At 46.4% G+C, this 15878-nt stretch overlaps 1 long non-coding RNA gene across 1 annotated transcript; it reads right to left on the bottom strand.

Moving 5' to 3' along the window:
* Positions 1-9223: 9223 nt before the first annotated feature.
* LOC129401574 (uncharacterized) lies at positions 9224-15792 on the bottom strand. Its single transcript, XR_008628408.1, has 3 exons — positions 15721-15792; positions 13765-13875; positions 9224-9766 (listed from the first exon to the last, which is right to left on the bottom strand). It is a non-coding gene; the product is annotated as an uncharacterized LOC129401574 (long non-coding RNA).
* Between the last annotated feature and the right edge of the window lie 86 nt (positions 15793-15878).

Below are 15878 nucleotides of genomic sequence, written 5' to 3'. Positions count from 1 at the left end.
CTGTTTACCACTGGTGAGTGTTGTCTGGGCTGGTGTGGTTTGTGTCCAGGTGGTATTCTCCGAGTTTCTTTCCAGAGAGTGTTCAGGAATTGGTTCTGCTCCCGTGGCTCCTGCAGCAGGCATGCTTCGGTCCCATGTTTCAATAATGCAGCTGGTTTGAGATTTTTTGGTTACTGACCACACACAAAGTCTCCAGGTGCCACAAAGGTGCTCTTGTTGTGAGAAAAGCCCCTTTTAGTCTGCTTTGAAGTGTAACACTAATCCCTGGGCTCAGCAGGCAGATTGTTGGGAGAGTAACACCCTTTGGTCTGCTTTGTAGAGAAGGCTGTTGCAATGCATATCACAGTTCAATGTTACCTGGGGACAGGAAGTTTCTGGCAAATGCGTAGTGAAGCTGTGACCTTATCTATAGAAAACATATTTGTTCTGATCATCCTGTCTATGTGACCAGTTGCATACTCCTACCACCCTCCTCAACATATATAAAAGCTTGATGTCTCTCAATAAAGTATTCTGCTTTACAGGACCCTCACCGTGCTCATGTGCTTTTTTCTCTTTTCTTGGAGGAGGTGGTGGCAAAGTTTACTCTTTTCCTTGGACCCCTCCCCTTAGCTGGAGGGAAGCTTGGCCCTTTTCTCAGGACCCTGAGTGGCAGCCCCTTACTGAATGAGGGAGCGCATTGAACAGAGGCTAGGAGAAGATCCCAACAGCTCTGAAAACTTCCAAGTAATGCAGTGACAAATTTGGGGACTGGAGTAGAGTAGGTGGTCAGAACTGGATTGCCACCTGCAGTAACCTGAAATTCTGAAAACTCCTTTCAAGTCATGCTGTGGAGATTCAGGCAGTCTAAACCGCTAAGAAGCAATTCAGCTGCATATAATTTAGCATCATCCATGTGAGAAGTCACTTTCATCTAGCCTCACTGGCTTTATTTCCAAACAGAGAAGGCTGGACTGGAAAGCTTCCAAGGTCACCATCTCTCAGCAGCAGCCCTAGGTCTTTACCTAGGAATATGAGTTTCCCTGGCCCTGGGATAAATAAGCTCTTAGACCTCTAATACTTTTTGATGGGAACAGGCATGGACAGAAAGTCCCAGGCAAAGGGAGGCTTTCTCCCTCTTTATTGCTCCTTCTTGGGCTCCCCCATTCCTGAAGGAGAAAGTGCAGAGCACTGCCTCTTAGTGCAGCTAACAGACCTAGCTGAATCTTTGATCCCAAAGGCTAACAGCCAGCTGGCCCAGTTGGGGGTTCTATGTCATCTCTAGAATAGGTAAAGTCACAACACAACTGCAAACAGAATTGTCCTGAGGACCAGGCATCGGGGCTGTGTCAAGGATGATCCTTTACACATTGTCCCACACTGTGTCTGAGTGCCCTGACCATTGCTGAGCAGTCAGACCTGGCCTCAGGAGACAGTCTGCAAGAAGCCAGGTTTGGGGCACCATCCCCCAGGCATCTTCAGTTCTGACAAGGGCTAGCTAAGCTAGAGAGCGGGGTGGGAGTGCGGGTCTTCCTAGGGGACAGGCCTGCACTTTGCATCTGTTTTCCTCCAACATCTTCTCCCAACCACTTAGTGAAGGTTACAATATCATCCCCTTTTCTGAGTCTATAAAGTCAAGAAAATTGCTGAGTCACATAGCCAGTAGTAGTGAAGCCAGGATTCAAATTCCTTGGCATACTCCAAAGTCAGCTAGCAACTATAAGGCATAGTAAAATAATGCCAAAACCCAAGAGACTCGATTCTGGAAGGCATAAGGTTTGACGAAATTTGGGGGACTCAGTGGAAAACAGAAAACAACTGATTTCTGTTTTCTTGCCAGTAAATCCAGCTCCAAATCAAAGCAAGCGCCAGCCCATCCATAGGCTTTCCTGCATCCTTCCTAGTCCTGCCTCCTGGCCTGTCCTTCCCAGAAAGCTCTCCCCACAGGGAGCCAATTTTATGATGAGGAAAGAAGAGTCAATCTAGAGGCATAAGGCTCAGGAGGCTCAGGCGGTGGCTCTGGAGATCGGCCACTTCTCTAAGGTGCTTGCATCAGGTGCTTCTCAGAATGAAGCTTGAGGTAAGCTCTCTGATGCTGAGCGACTGCAGGGATATGGACCTGTCTGGTCTCATTCTAAGCAGAGGTCGACTGAAATGCTTGAGGGAAACTTCCCTGGTGATGCCTTAGGAATCTCCACCATGAACTGGCTGCACTGCAGAGGTCATGAAGGGGCAAGGAATCTGCAGGCAGGCACTTGGCCAAGAATGCTGGATGCTGGATGGGGGAGATGGCTCAGAGGACTGGAGCACCTGCTTTCTGTTTTGCATGTGGGAGCTCTGAGTTCATCCCCAACACCATGTAGTCCCCCAATAGTGCTGTGACCACCCCTCCTCCAGTAACCCATGAGAACCACCAGGTTTGGTGTGGCCAGCCCAGCCCCCTCCCCCTAAAAAATATTGGTAATGCTGAGTGGTTGAGCTTGTTTATTTCGGCTCCCCCCTTAAATTACAATGCAACTTAATAAGAGGTGAATTCAATTTAATGGGCGCCTGCTTTTTTCAAAGTGTGTGTTTGTGTTGCTGAAGATTGAACTCATGTATGCAATGTCTCATGCATGCAAGGCATGTTCTTTCATGCTTTGTCACTGAACCACACCCTGCCTAACTTTTTTTTTTTTGAGGGTGGTGGAAGATGCCACATCCCATGGTGCTTGGCCGTGTTCAGAGAACCCTGCAGTGCCAGGTGTCAAACCTGAGCTTTTCACACAGAGATCACATGCTCATCTTGCTGAGCTCTTTCTCCAGCCCACTTTTGACTTTAAAATGAGAGATAATGAGAGGAAATATCGGGATGTGACTTTTAAAATATTTTTATTGAAGTAGAACATACATCCAGAGAAGTGTAAAAATATGCACATTTCCCACGGTGGATAAAGAAACAGGATATAGAGGCTAAAGAGTTAGTATAGGGAGTTCAGGTGCTGGCCTGCATGTGGCTGACCCCAGTTCAGATCTGGCACAGCATAAGATCCCCTGAGCACCACTAGGAGTGATCCCTGAGCACAGAACCAAAAGTGACCTCTGTGTACCACTGGGTATGGCTCCCAAACAAAATCAAACAAATGAAAAAAGAAACAGGACATAGAGAAGAATGTTGTTCAGTGGTAGACAAGAAGGCTGGCAGGTGTGTGGTTCTGTGTTTGATCCCCAATTTTAAAAAAATAGAGAAAGGCCGGCTGGACTGATAGTACAGTGTGTAAAGCATTTGCCTTGCATGTGAGAGACCTGGGTTTCATCCCATGTGGTCCCCTGGCACAGCCAGTAACTGCTGAATGTACAGCTAGGAGTAGCCCCTGAGAATCACAGGGTGAGGTCACCCTCCCCTCCAAAAAAAAAAAAAAGCTAAGAAAGGAAAGAAATATGAGGATAGGAGCCAGTCCTTCTTCTTCCCCGCCCCGATGGGATCCTGAGATGCCACCTACAAACAGTCCCCCTCATCTTCCCCCCCCCCGCCCCCCTCCCCCCGCCGCTACTGATTAAGCTCCTTAATGGCCATGATCCCAGAGGCACACAAACAAATCTTGGAACTGAGTGGTTCTTGGCAAAAATGCCTCTGGACTTTGCATTAGGCTTCCTTCGCTGGGCCACCCCAGATGGGAGCAGGTTCTGTCCCTCTGCCTGTTCCCTGGGGATCCTGGTGGCCGCCATCTTCCACAAGTCATTGAAAAATCCAGATATGGATTAGCAGTGATGACACATGCTGGGCCTCACGGGACATGGGAGGAGCTGGTCCCTCTCCTCCCCCGTCCCATGGGACCCTGTGATGCCACCCACAAACAGCCCCTGTCTACTTATTAAGCTCCTTAATGGCCATGATCCCAGAGACACACAAACAAATCTCAGAACTGACCGGCTCTTGGTAGAAATAAAAAAAGGAAAGAAGTAAGATATTACAAACACCACCTGGAAGTCCATATATATATATATGTCTATATATACACACATATGTATATATATATATACACACATATATAATATTTCTTTATTCATTTTGGGGAGAATTTTTTTTAATTGAATCACCATGATAACAGTTGAAAAGCTTTCCAGTTTAAGTCTCAGTCATACAATGATCAAACACCCATCCCCTCACCAGTGCACACCTTCCACCACCAAAAATCCCAGTATACCCCTCTTCCCATCCCTCCCCCCACCTACGTGGCAGATGATTTCCACCTTACTTTCTCTCCGGTTTGATCACATTCAATATTTCGACAAAAGATCCACCATTATTATTTGGAATTTTCCCCAACAATCAGACCTACCAAAAAGGCATCATTAGATAATTTGTTTTCTATTGCTGATATAAGGAGCATTTTGGATTTCTGATATTTTAGTAATAAGTCTGGAGGGATTTCTGCCAATAGCCTCTGGGTTCCGAGATTGGTTTGTGTGCCTCTGGGATCATGGCCATTTAGGAACCAGGAGCTGTTGGTGGATGATAACTCGGGGCCTCACCGGGGCAGGGAGAGGGGCCGGTTCCATCCCCCATCCTGCGAGGCCCCGTGTGTTGCCGCTCTCTCTCTAGTTTTGGGCAGTGGCAGATGCTAGATCATTTATTTTCCATTGCTCACTTTGTATATCACGAAAGGTTGTGCAGCCGTTTGGAGGAATAGTCCTGTAGCCACACACTGGAGCCATGCTTGTAGAAGCTCATAGTCGTTGGGGTTCCTTCTGGAGAAGGCGGGGAGGCTACAACTGCTCAATCTGGGGCATCCCGGAGATAAGGGCTCCGTGTGGGACCTGGGGAATCCTCCGTTATTGTGATGCCCTCCGGGCTTTTTCACTGCTGAGTGCCTATTTTATTTTAAACAAGGCCACACCGGGTGGTGCTGAGGTGGGGACATTCAGCCCCAAATCAAACTTAGAACCTAGCACATAGCCTGTGTTCTATCACTTGTGTTACATACCGAGCTCTTCCCCAAATGTAATTATTAAAAATATTTTTTGGGGAGCAGTGCTGGGGACTGAAGCCAGGGAATTATACATTCAAGGTATGCATTCTTTTTTTTTTTTTTTTTTTTTCTTTTTGGGTCCCACCCAGCGATGCTCAGGGGTTACTCCTGGCTTTGCACTCAGGAATTACTCCTGGCGGTGCTTGGGGGACCATATGGGATGCCGAGGATCGAACCCGGGTCGGCCGCGTGCAAGGCAAACGCCCTACCCGCTGTGCTATCGCTCCGGCCCCTCAAGGTATGCATTCTACCGTGAATCACATTCAGCTCCATTTCACAATCACAATCACAATATCCTGTTAATCACCGATTTCTCGGACGGGCTCAGTAACATCTCATTTGGTCCTTTCCCTGAGATCTTAGAAGTCTATTTCAACTTGGCCCTCCTAACGATGTTGCACTGGGGGCTCTTCAGGGTCAGGGGAATGAGATCCAGCTTGTTATTGGATTTTGTATATGAACACACCATGGGGAGCTTGCAACCCTGTCCCATAGGGGCAGGAAACTCTCAGAAGATTGCCAGTTTCTCCTAGAGGGAGAAGCAGGCTACAGACATCACGTGACCGCTTGCAGCCGCGCGCTTCTGAAAGCTTGCTTTTAAGTCTCTGGATGTTGACCAATGATGGGATTACACACACCTGGGTTCCTCTGCTGGTACCTTCATGCATGAGGCCTGTCCGAACGTGTAGAGAGGAGCCTCCAGCATGGCTGCAGCTAGGTTCCGGTGGTCTTCAGCCGCCAGGAGCTCTGCTTGGGGTGGGGAGGGAAGCTGGAGCCCATCTCCTCTGAGGGGTCCCGGGGAAGACAGCCAGGTGTGCGGGCAAGAGACTCTCTCCCCCATTTAGTTAATAATAAATAAAATGTCAACTTACATGCTATTAATCTTTTAGCATGCACCCATAATATTCATGATTTATTTAAGTTTCTAAGCAACTCTCCCCCTACCCACATATGTATACAAAATGTGTACTTCATGGATTTTTATCTGGAACTGGATTGGTATAGATTGTGTAGACGCCATATGATCTGCTGGATGAATGAGCGTGCTTTACAGGACAAATGCATTTTTCATAGTGACATTTTTGTTTCATGATATAAAGACCTCCCCGCCCCAAGGGACCTAGCCCTGGCAGCTGACCTCCACTACCCAACTGCCGCCACGCTCCAGGCCGCTTTCCACATGCTCGGGCTGAGTCTCATGCATGAGCAAAGTCACACAGAACCCAGATAATGCGGAACTTTGTAATCTTGAACTCTGGACTCAACGGGACATGGGAGCAGAGATCCTCTGCCTACTTCCCCCAATCTCTGGTGACCTGGGGGTCACACCCATAAGCCACTTTCTGCAGGCGCCAGATAAGCTCCTCATCAGCCACCCTCCAGAACTCACGGCTGCTTCTCCCAGGAGGAAGCATAAAATGAGCCCCCCCATAATCATGCCACCAGACTCCGAGCCAGAGGCGCCCCAGAGTGGGGGGTGAGAGCCCTCCCCACCCCAAGGGACCTAGCCCCAGCAGCCAACCTCTACCACCCAATTGCCACCATGCTCCAGGCCGCTTTCCACACACTTGGGCCGAGCCTCACACATAAGTGAACATATTCCTGGACCACGTGGCCAACACATCATCATCAATCTATTTGGGGGCGTATGGTGCTGCCAGCAGGTCAACCTGTACCTGTGGGGCAAGTGCATCAGCAGCCTGATAGTACCTTCAGACTTCCAGATACCCCAAAATTGCTACCGTGCCTTTGGTCATACCCCAACAACTTGGGGCCAAGTTTACCAAGAAATTAAACGTCCAAAAGTTAGTATGTGGGACACACACCCACAAACCACCTCCAGCTCATCAATGGCAAAGACCCAGGGACTATAAACTAAAACTCTCGAAAAAGAGAACACCGCAGAATGTCTTGACCCTGCACCAGGCTGTCTTCACCAGGGCACCCCAGAGGGGTTGGGTAAGAGCCCTCCCCACCCCAAGGGACCCAACTCTGGCAGCCAAAAACCTACACAACCCAACCGCCACCACGCTCAAGGCCACCCCCCACGCACTTGGGCCGAGCCTCATGCATGAGTACAGTCCTATGGGACACAGGAAATGTGGAACTTTGTGACCTTGGACTCTGGGCTCAACGGGACCAGGAGTGGAGATTCTCTGCCCTCTTTCCCCAGTCTCCAGCACCCCAGAGGTCACACTCATAAGTCACCTTCTGCTGGCGCCAGATATTCTTGTCATCGGCCACCCTCCAGACAACACGGCTGCTTCTCCCAGAAGGGAGCATAAAATGAGGCCCCTATAACCAGGCCACCGGATTCCGCGCCAGGCTGTTTCACACGGGGCGCCCCAGAGTGGGGTGGGTGAGAGCCCTCCCCGCCCCAAGGGACCCAGCTCCAGCAGTCAAAAACCTCCACAACCCAACCGCAGCCATGTTCAAGGCCACTCCCCTCTCGCTCGGGCGGAGACTCACATATAAGTAAATGTATGTGAGGACTGCGTGGCCGCAAAAGCAGCTGTGCGATACATCATAAAACACTCCCTACCCATTCTCCATAATTACCAGACCACATTTGATAGTAGGCAACAAATCATAGAGGGAAATATATACATATGCAAATATACATATTTTCGGATATATACATATTTTCGGATACCAAAGCTCATATCACCGAAACTTTAACATGTTAGTGGTATCCTATAGAATGTCTTAATGGCTCCTGCCAAAATAGAAAAATCTTCACACTGTTTCCTATATGAGCACTTTTTTGTAAGCATGTTCAGCAGTTCTTCATACAGATAATATGAAATATTTTATTTTGGTTGTGTTTTGGGACAAGGATTGGGGTTTGGGATGGAAACATCCCGAATTTGGTGGTGGGAAGGTACAATGGTGGTGGGATTGGTGTTTGAATATTGAATGTAATCAAACATTGTGAACTAACTTATAAAATTAAAAAGTAGTTGGATGGGGCTGGAGCAATAATACAGCAGGTAGGGTGTTTGCCTTGCACGCGGCCGACCCGGGTTTGATTCCCAGCATCCTATATGGTCCTCTGAGCACCGCGAGGAGTGATTTCTGAGTGCAGAGCAAGGAGTAACCCCTGTGCATTGTCAGGTGTGACCCAAAAAGAAAAAAAAAATTAATGTGGAGTTCATGCCCAATTAATTCAATCAGCTTAATCAATGGCTGAATAAATGGCAGTTCTCCTACATTATAAGAAAATATATATTCGGTCATTGTTCTAGACATACCCAATGCCTCTCAGACTTTCTTTCTTTCTTTCTTTCTTTCTTTCTTTCTTTCTTTCTTTCTTTCTTTCTTTCTTTCTTTCTTTCTTTCTTTCTTTCTTTCTTTCTTTCTTTCTTTCTTTCTTTCTTTCTTTCGTTTTGATTGGCCACCCAGCAGTGCTCAGATGTTAGTCCTGGATCTGTATTCCTGGCAGTGCTCAGGGGACCATCTGGGAACCTGGGGATGGCTGCATGCAAGGCAAATGCCCTACCTGCTTGTCCTATTGCTCTGGCCCCATCTCTCAGACTTTCTTATGTGATAAAATGACATGGGGAATCTTGTTGAAATGTAGCCTGTGCTTGGATCTGTCAGGAGGGACTGCCTTTCTATAGAGCTGCCATTTTGGCAAGGCCTTGGACTCAGATTCTCAGCATAGTCACATAGAAGTCATATGGGAGTTTTGTAAAGCACTGATGTCCAAGGTCCACCCAAGTACAATTGGAATCTCCGTAGCTCAGGGTTAGCATCATTCGTAAGAAACTGTCCATGTAACTTGGAGGGGGGCAGATTGAGTTTCCTCCCCGCCCCAGCAAAACCCCAGCAGCTGAAAACCTCAGAATCCAACCGCACAGCCATGCTCAAGGCCGCTCTCCACAGGCTTAGACGAGCCTCACCTATGAGGGAACCTGCAGAAAAAAACAGGTATGCGGGACCCGTGACTGAGATCTCCAAGATCACTTGGATCGGGACTGGGCCTCCTTCCCCCAGGTCCACAGTTTTCCAGTAACTTGGCAGTCACATCTACAAACTGCCTCTGGTGCCATGTAATCTCATCAATGGCCAAGACCCAGGGACTATGAAATAAAGCTCCCAGAAGAGAGAGATACAGAACATCCTGGAGCATGTGGCCACACTTGCAGGCACACGACCTCTCGTACTCTACCCCACTGATGTACCAAAAGCAGTACACATTTGTTTGGGTTTAACATACATGCCTATAATCTCTTATACAAGGCTTAAATGGCTCAGGATGAAATACAACAATCTTCACACACTTTCCTCTTATGATGGTAGGAAGGTGCAAGGTGGTGGGATTGGTGTTTGAATATTGTCTGTAATGAACTATTGTGAACAACTTTGTATCACTTGTATCACTTGTCTTCCCGTTGATCTTTGATTTGCTCGAGTGGGCACCAGTAACGTCTCCAGTTGTCTCTGTCGCATGCTAGTGTAGCCCAATGATATGTACTCGCTCCAGGAACAGGAAGAGCCTCAAACCGTTCATTCAGGGTTTTGACGAAGAAGTCTGACCATCTCATTGGTGGGCGGCTACACAGTCTTTTGACGTCCCGTGGAATCCAGTCGATAACAGCTCTAGTCCAGCGGTAGTCTCTGAATTGCATTACATGTTCGGCCCATCTGATTTTTGATATGCCTGATTTTTGACTGTTGACGGAGGTCAGAACCCCGGATTCCTTCTCTCACTTGAGTGAGATGTGATACTTCTAGCATAGCTCTTTCTATTCCTCTTTGGGATACCTGAACAACTTTAAAAAAATAAAATTAAATTAGAAAAAAAAAGAAACTCTCCATGTGAGGACTAGAGAGACAGCTCAACAAAGTGAGTGCATGCTGTGTGAGGAAGTTCCGGGTTCAATCTCTAGCACTGCCTGGTCTCCTAGGCACCTAGCCAGAAGTAATCCTCTAGCACTGCTGGGTGTGCCCCTCCCCACTTTTGTTTTAAATTAAAAAAAAAAAAAAACTCTCCATGTAATTTCAAGTGCAATCTGAAATGGAAGGTGATTGGCTAGAATTAAACTGGAAAGGGGAGAGGGGAGAACATCTGGTGCAGCAATTTTGGTGTTTTTTCTGCAGTGAGTCCAATGCATAAAACAATGCCTGAGTTGATCTGAATAGGAACTGAGGTGTGTTCAGAGCTGATATCTGAACAATCTAGTTTGATAAGAAGCAAAAGATTTCTTAGGAGGGGGCTTGCATATTAGTGAAATGAAGAGCGAGCTCCTGAAGGTTTTTTGGTCTGGAGGTTGTCTGTCACCTAGGTTATGTCCTGCCCCTGCCAAGAACAGTCTGTGCTTTTGCCCCATTTCACAAGTCAGAGTTCCTAGGAGCTTCAGGGAGCCTGGGCATACATGCCCCCAAGAAATGCAAACAGGTGGAAAAAAAAAACACCAACCAACTTTGCGAATGCATTATATGGAGTCATTGCCAGACTCTCCCACCTACCAGCTCTCTCTGCACATCAGTATGTGGGTGTTTGTTTGTAAAGAGCCAAAGGAGCCCTGTGCTCCCAAGCCCTTGATTCCTACGGTCGGCCCCTGGTGGCATTCAGACCTGAAGTCAGCTACCAAGACATTTAACACGCATCATGCAAAATCTGTTCCTGGGGGAGCACAAAGATGAATTGTGCAGGGTGCAAGCTTTCTAATTTTCAGTCCTTTACATTGCCGAAACTGGCTTCCCCTAGAATTCACTGTATGAAGTTTAGAAACCAAGAGCAGATGGCTCTGAAGAGTAGAATGTAATTTAGAGGAATAGAATACAGAATTGTAGGATAAGACTGGTTTGTCCTTTCTGCCTTGACACAGGGAGCTTAGGTTTATTGAATTACTCCCATGACAGTGTTCCCATTCCTCTGTGTTTACTTATAACTTCTTTCTTTGTGCTCTGTTAACTTGTAAATATTGGGGCTGGAGTGATAGCACAGCTGGTAGGGCATTTGCCTTGCACGCGGCTGACCTGGGTTCGATTCCCAGCATCCCATATGGTCCCCTGAGCACCGCAAGGGGTAATTCCTGAGTGCAGAGCCAGGAATGACCCCTGTGCATCGCCGGGTGTGACCGAAAAAGAAAAAAAAACTTGTAAATATTGCTTTTCTCTTCTCCTTAAGTCCTTTGCATAGTTAACTCAGGGCAATGTCCTTTTTGTATAGGCACAAGAAGACAGTTAATGCTATGCTTTTGTAACATGGAAGTTAATTGACTCCAGATAATATTACCGCTGGGGCATCTGTTCTTTCGACCTAAGCCTCAGTTGCCCTAACTTCCTAGCACCCCAAAAACAGGGTCCTGATGACAGACTGGATGGACCCAGGGCAAGCTGTGAGATATGTAATACCCTGGCACCGAAATGGGCCTGGCCAAAGTGCCATAATGCTTAACTATAAGTTAAGAGCATGGTCATGGACAAACTCTGCCGTGATCCAACAAGTAATAACTATATTCGGACCCTGCTAGGGTTAGGAATGATTAATCTGGCCTGAGCACTGTAGTCTGAGTCTGTAGCGAGATATTTCCAAGAAGCGCCACCCTACAAGCTCAATGTATCTCTTACTGTGTCCATACAAAATAACTAATATTAAGAAGTAGAATTAAGATGTTAATTAAATGATTGGATTAAGGAGAGCAGAAACACCCTGAAGTGGTATTTTGCCACTGAGCTGAAGAAGGCTTTTGATATGTTGATTTTGCTACTGACTGGGTGTAGGTCCACCCCCAATGAGGAGGAGTTGGTGAGAGGAGAGAGAAAGTGAGTGAGGAGAGAGAGAGAGAGAGAGAGAGAGAGAGAGAGAGAGAGAGAGAGAGAGAGAGAGAGAGAGAGAGAGAGAGAGAGAGAGACTAGGGCAGCAAGATGGGGTGCGGAGAGACCAGACAGGGGACAAAGGGAGAAGAATGTAGAGGAAGAATGCAGGGGCAGGCAGGTGCAAGGAGAGACGAGAGATGCAGCAACGAGAGGGAGCACAGAGAAGTGAGCTGGAGAGACAGGAGGGGACGGGAATGAGCGGCATTGTGAGACTAGAATGAGGGGCTCAGTGAGACTGGAACAGGCACGTAGGGAGAATGGAATAAATGGCAACTGACCACCAACCTGGCCCTCATTTCTTTTTTCATCTGTCCCGTGGCCTGGGCCGCCCTGGGTGGGGGAGTGGCCTAATCAACCCAATCTGAATCAACCAAATTCGGGCGGTGAGAGCAGAGCTGCTGGGGCTTCCCCTAGCCTCCCGGAGATTAAACACAGATCTCTTTCATATGTGGAATATGAAGAAACATAGCACGGAGTCAACAAGTGGACAAAGACCACAACAGAATCTGAGGAATGGTCTAGAGAATCGGGTTTACAGGGCAGGGTAAGTTGTCAGGAGGAGACACTCTGGTGGAGAGTGTTGGAAATTGTGTGAAATATGTGTGAAATTCGATCCTGAATAGTAGTATTGTAAAATCATGGTGTCTAAACTAAAATAAATTTAAAAAATAAATCAGGAGCAGTCTGGGCTCATTCTGAAATGGTGGACTATTTCCTTCATGGTGTTGACGAAACACAACCTTCAGGAACTGTCTTTGCTTCCCTGCTCAATAAAGACATGAATGACCATCTGGGGAAGCCCCTACCTACTTCCAGTGGGGGACCTGCATGACCTTTATCAAACTCATCTCCCTCTCAATATCCATAGCTGAGTTACCTAGGCCCCCAGGCAGTTCCTGTTTTCCCCAGGACCACACACTTCATGTGGTCCCACAGATCTGAGGGCCTGGAAGTAAGAACCCGACTCTGCAGTCTAGCCCTTCTCCTTGCTTCCCTGACTCTCCCTCACGCAGAAAGCAGCCCAGGTTCTCAGCAGTCTGCTATCCTCTGCTCCTTCAGCATTCTCTGCAGTGTAAATACAGGGAATAGGGTGTTTCCTATTGTTTCTGCTTCCTTTCTCACTTCCTGTGACACTGAAGTCCAATTCCATACCCTGGGGCCAGATTCTACCTTTCCACCATTTCTTTATTCAGATAGTAGTCAGGCACCTTTGAAATGCCCACACACCTCTCTTCTAATTTCCTTTCCCATGAGGCCAGCACAGACCCATTCCTGGGGAGAAAAGGCTCTGTGCCTGCCCCAGTGGGAAGCAGTAGGGGTTAATACAATGTGACTTTTAAATCCTGGAATGGTGTTTTACTTCCTTATGTCCCTTGGGTGATCTGCAAATCATAGCAGGTTGACTCTTCAAGTTGGCAAAGTAATAAATTGGGTTCAGAAGCGCTCATGAGCTAAAACTAGAGGTAAGGAGAGGTTCTGAGCTCCAGAGGTCAGGGTACTTAGTATGCAACCCTAGCAAGCAGGTGTGGGGCTGTGCTGGAGTATGGAGTATGATCCCCAGAACTGCGTGATTCCCCAAGCACTACTGGGAGGAAGCACTGAGTTGTGTGCAGTTTCTGAGCACTACAGGGTTTGGCCCCCCAAATGCCCCACCCACACTACAGAGAGAGAGAGAGACAGACAGACAGACAAAGAGAGAGGGAGAGGGAGGGAGAGAGAGTGAGAGAGAGGGACAGGGAGAGAGGGGGAGAGAGAGAGGGAGAGGGAGAGGGAGAGGGAGAGGGAGAGGAAGAGAGAGAGGGAGAAAGAGGGAGAGGGGGAGAGAGAGAGAGGGAGGGAGAGGGAAAGGGAGAGAGAGAAAGAGAGAGAGAGAGAGAGAGAGAGAGAGAGAGGGAGGGAGGGAGAGAGGGAGGGAGAGGGAGAGGAACCAGGGTAGGGCATTTACCTTGCACATAGCAGACCCTGGGTCAGTCACTGGCATCCTATGATGTCCTGTGAGTAATACCAGGAGTGATCACTGAGCACAGGGCTTACAGGAGTAAGCCCTGAGCACTGCCTGATGTGGCCCAAATAAAAGAGAAAAAGAAAAAGAAAAAAAGTTACTGTCAATCTTTGTCAGGATTCTTCAGGAAACTGGAGTAACAGAAATCCTTCCAAATAGTTTCTATGAAGCAGACATTAGCCTGATACCAAAAGCAAACAGTGACGAAACAAAAAAGGAAAACTATAACCTACTTTTCTGATGAACAAAGATTCAAAGATACTCAACAAAATGCTAGCAATCAAATCCAACAACACATCCAAAAGATCATACATCACTAACAAGTTGTATTCATCCAGATATACAAGTTTGATTTAACATATGTCAGTCAACCAACATAATATATTAGCAAGACAATCAATGTAATGTACCACAGTAATATAAGAAAAAAATAAAGTCATATAATCATATCAATAGATGCAGAGAAAGCATTTGACAAGATCCAGCACCAATAAACACTCTCAATAACGTGGGACTGAGGGGTTAGTGATGATGAAGGGGATGCTTGTCTTGCCATTAAATCCCTGGTATCCTGCATGGTCTCCTGAGCACACCAGGAGTAAGCACAAAGCCAGGAGTAAGCCCTGAGCACTGCTGGGTTTGGTCCAAAATCCAACAAATAAATAGATTTTTAAAAAAGAGAGAGAGTTGAAGGAACTTTCCTCAACATAGCTAAAGCCATTTACCCTAAGCCCACAGCAAACATTATACTCAATGGTGAAAAATGAAAACCTTTCCTCTATTACCATTGCAATTAGTCAAGAAAGAGATATTAAGGGTATCCAGATTAGAAAAGAAACTGTAAGGCTCTATTTGCAGATGACATGATACTGTACTTAGAAAGCCCTAAAGATTACCTAAAAACAATTAGAAGCAATGGACTTGTAAAGTGGCAGGTTACAAAATCAACAAGATTAACATCATCAAAATGGCAATACTCCCTAAAGCAATATATAAAATTCAGTGCAATCCCTCTAAGGATACCCACAACAATTTTCAAAGAAATAAATCAAACACTCCTGAAATTCATATTGAATAACAACCCTTCCTCCTCTGAATAGCCAAAGCAATCCTGGTGGTAGGAGGAGGGGTGGGGAAGATGGGAGGCATCACTCTCCACAACCTCAAACTGTACTACAACTGTTCAACTTCAAAGTGTACTACAAAGCTTAAAGTATGGTAATGGGATGGACAGATTCTCAGGTCAGGAGAAGAGATCTGAAAATCCAGAGACAGATCCTCAGGTATATGGACAGCTAATCTTCCATAAAGAGCAATAAATATGATGTAGAGCAAAGAAAGCAAGTAGTGTTGGAAAAATTGGTTGACTACATGCAAACTCATCCTTGCACAAACTCATGCGCAAAAGTCAAATCAAATGGATTAAAGACCTTGATATCAAACCTGAACTCATAAGTTACACTAAGGAAAACACAGGCAGATTTCTCCATAAAACTAGAGGTAACTTAAGAAGTCAACACCACTGGTCAAGCAAACAGAAGCAAAGATAAACAGATGGGACTATGTTAAGAAGCTTCTGAACCTCAAAGGAATACACCACAAAGAAATAAATCACAAAGATGTATTTAAAAAAAATACCATCACAAAGAAATACACCACAGGCTAGGAGAAAATATTTGCCTACCACTAATTTGATTAAGGATTTATATACAAGATAAAGCCTTGGTAGAACTTAGCAAGAAAACAAAAATCCAAACCCATCAAAAAATGGGGAAAAGAAATGAACAGAAACTTTCACAATGAAGAAATGCAAATATTCAAAATTCATTATGAAAAAATGCTCTACAGCATTAATATTCAGGGAAATGCAAACCAAAAGAATAAGATATTATATCATACCAGAGATCATTTGTATCACTTGTATCACTTGTCATCCCGTTGATCTTCAATTTGCTCGAGCGGATGCCCGTAACGTCGCCATTTGTCCCTGTCGATTGCTAGTGCAGCCCAATGATATCTGCTTGCTCCAGGAACAGGAAGAGCCTCAAATCGTTCAT

The sequence above is a fragment of the Sorex araneus genome, chromosome 2 (genome assembly GCF_027595985.1).
Source record: "Sorex araneus isolate mSorAra2 chromosome 2, mSorAra2.pri, whole genome shotgun sequence".
NCBI classification, from domain to species: domain Eukaryota; kingdom Metazoa; phylum Chordata; class Mammalia; order Eulipotyphla; family Soricidae; genus Sorex; species Sorex araneus.
This window is presented reverse-complemented; position numbering and strand designations above follow the sequence as displayed.